Here is a 3,523-nt window from a genome sequence, read left to right as displayed (position 1 = left end):
AGCACAGTTGGCTGACTAGTGGGATAATGATTTCATGTAGAACATAGGGCGAATTATATCAAAATGTTAGAAGTAGTCACAATCAAGCTAAATAAAAATTTAGTTTCAACAGGAAATCATACAAATTTCTTCGCAAATACCTTTCTGAGATTGACGTCTGAAATACTCCTCTGTGATACAAACAAGAGAGAGATTGAGTCAATAACTATATCACTGAAGACTAAGGACTCTCATGGATATGATGGAGTGCCTAGAAGCATATTAAAGTACTGTGCTGCACATGTTAGCCCTGTATTTAGCCATATTTGCAATTTTTCCTTTAGAGTTGGTCAGTTTCCTGACCGATTAAAGTACTCATCAGTAAAGCCGCTTTATGAAAAGGGAGAAAGGGATAATATAGATAATTTTAGACCTACTTCTATGCCATCAGTGTTTGCAAAAGTTACCGAAAAGGCTGTGCATGTAAGGTTAATTGATCACTTGATATCACACAATTTGCTGTCAAATGAACAGTTCGGTTTTAGAAGCCGTCTGACAACTGAAAATGCTGTATTCTGGCGTACAGACGTACTTTTATGCAAAATCGTAAGGTCCTAGCTCTTGTCCAATGCACCAAAGCCGACAAATAAGGGAATAACCGATAACTAAAACTTGAATAGTACTGCTTCTTACTGGCTACTACATCTTCTTAGAAGATATTTCTGTGTTATAATATGATGTTTTCAGTTTTCTCCGCATACCGCAACACGCGACATAATTTTGCAGACGATAAATGTAACCGTTTCAGAGAGAAAAGCGGCCAATGTGAAGATGTGGCAATAAAGTTGATTCGATAGCAAATGACGAAAGCGGGCGGATTTCTGAAGTTTTTACTACGTATGAACAGTTTCCACATTCTTCCGTGCAACGTGGTTTCCAGACGTGGTTTCATGCTGAATCTTTAGGTCGTCGGTCATGTGCAATGTACCAAAGCCGGCAAATAAGTGAATAACCGATAACTAAAACTTGACTACTACTGCTTGTTACTGGCCGATAACATCTTCTTAGAAGCTTCTTCTGTGTTCTACTATGGTGCTTTTAGTGTCTCCGCATACAGCGGCAAGAGACATAACTTTGCAGACGATGTATGTGACCGATTCAGAGAGAAAATCGACCAATATGACGATCTGGCGTTAAGTCGATTCTTTTGGCAAATGACGAAAACGGGCGGATTTCTCATGGTGTTACTACATATGAAAGCTTTTCTCATTCTCCCGTGCAACGTGGCGTACAGACGTACTTTCATGCAAAATCTTAAGAACTTAGCTCATGTCCAATGTACCAAAGCCGGCAAATAAGTGAATAAACCGATATTTAAACTTGAATAGTACTGCTTCTTATTGGCTATTACATCTTCTTAGAAGCTTTTTCTGTGTTCTAATATGATGTTTTCAGTTTTTTCTGCATACCGCAACACGCGACATAATTTTGCAGCCGCTAAATGTAACCGTTTCAGAGAGAAAAGCGGCCAATATGACGATCTGACATTAAGTCGATTCGATGGAAAATGTCGAAAACGGGCGGATTTCTCATGTTGTTACTACATATGAACATTTTTTATATTCTCCCGTGCAACGTGGCGTACAGACGTACTCTCATGCATAATCTTAAGGTCCTAGTTCATGTCCAATGCACCAAGGCGGCAAATAAGTGAATAACCGATAACTAAGCATGTATATTACTGCTTCCTACTTTCGATTATATCTTCTTTGAAGCTTTTTCTTTGTTCTAATATAATGTTTTCAGTTTTTTCCGCATACCCCAACACGCGACATAACTTTACAGACGATAAATGTAACCGTTTCAGAGAGAAAAGTAGCCAATTTGACGATCTGACAATAAGTCGATTCAATGGCAAATGTCGAAAACGGGCGGATTTCTCATGTTGTTAGTACATATGAACACTTTTCACATTCTCCCGTGCAACGTGGCGTACATACGTACTTTCATGCAAAATCTTAAGCTCCTAGCTCATGTCCAACCGTGCGACTGCTAAGGTCGCAAGTTCGAATCCTGCCTGGGGCATGGATGTGTGTGATCTCCTTGGGTGAGTTAGGTTTAAGTAGTTCTAAGTTCTAGGGGACTAACGACCTCAGCAGTTGAGTCCCATTGTGCTCAGAGCCATTTGAACTGATGTTTAATGCACCAAAGCCGGCAAATAAGTCAATAGTATAGTTCTGCTTGCTACTTTCGATTACATCTTCTTAGAAGCTTTTTTTGTGTTCTAATATGATGTTTTCATTTTCTTCCGCATATTGCAATACGCGACATACATTTCCAGACGATAAATGTAACTGTTTCAGAGAGAAAAGCGGCCAATGTGACGATCTGGCATCAAGTCGATTCGATGGCAAATGACGAAAGCGAGCGGATCTCTCAAATTTTTACTACATATGAACAGTTTTCACATTCCCCCGCGCAATGTGATTTCCAGACGTCGTTTCATGCGAAATCTATAGGTCGTCGGTCATGTCCAATATACCAAACCCGGCAAATAAGTGAATTACCGATAATTAATCTAGAATAGTACTGCTTCTTATTGGCGATTGCATCTTCTTCGAAGCTTTTTCTGTGTTCTAATGTAATGTTTTCAGTTTTTTTCCATACCGCAACACGCGACATAATTTTGCAGACGATGGATGTAACCTGTTCTGAGAGAAAAGCGGCCAATGGGACGATCTGGCAATACATTCGACTCTATAGCAAATGACGAAAGCGATCGGGTTTCTCAGGTTTTTACTACATATGAACGCTTTCCACATTCTCCCGTGCAACGTGTCGTACAGACGTACTTTCTTGCAAAATCTTAAGGTCCTAGCTCATGTCCAATGCACAAAAGCCGGAAAATAAGTGAGTAAGCGATAACTAGAACTTGACTAGTACTGCTTGTTACTGGCCAATTACATCTTCTTAGAAGCTTCTTCTGTGACTACTATAGTGATTTTAGTATCTGCGCATACCGCGGCAAGCGACATAACTTAGCATACGATGAATGTAACCGTTTCAGAGAGAAAAGCCACCAGTGTGATGATCAGTCATTAAGTCGATTCGATGGCAAATGACGAAAACGGGCGGATTTCTCATAGTGTTACTACATATGAAAACTTTTCTCATTCTCCCGTGCAACGTCGCGTAGAGACGTACTTTCATGCAAAATCTTAAGAACTTAGCTCATGTCCAATGTACCAAAGCCGGCAAATAAGTGAATAAACCAATATTTAAACTTGAATAGTACTGCTTCTTATTGGCTATTACATCTTCTTAGAAGCTTTTTCTGTGTTCTAATATGATGTTTTCAGTTTTTTCTGCATACCGCAACACGCGACATAATTTTGCAGCCGCTAAATGTAACCGTTTCAGAGAGAAAAGCGGCCAATATGACGATCTGACATTAAGTCGATTCGATGGAAAATGTCGAAAACGGGCGGATTTCTCATGTTGTTACTACATATGAACATTTTTTATATTTTCCCGTGCAACGTGG

This window comes from Schistocerca gregaria, unplaced genomic scaffold, assembly GCF_023897955.1.
Source record: "Schistocerca gregaria isolate iqSchGreg1 unplaced genomic scaffold, iqSchGreg1.2 ptg000266l, whole genome shotgun sequence".
NCBI lineage: Eukaryota > Metazoa > Arthropoda > Insecta > Orthoptera > Acrididae > Schistocerca > Schistocerca gregaria.
Note: the sequence above shows the minus strand (reverse complement) of the source record.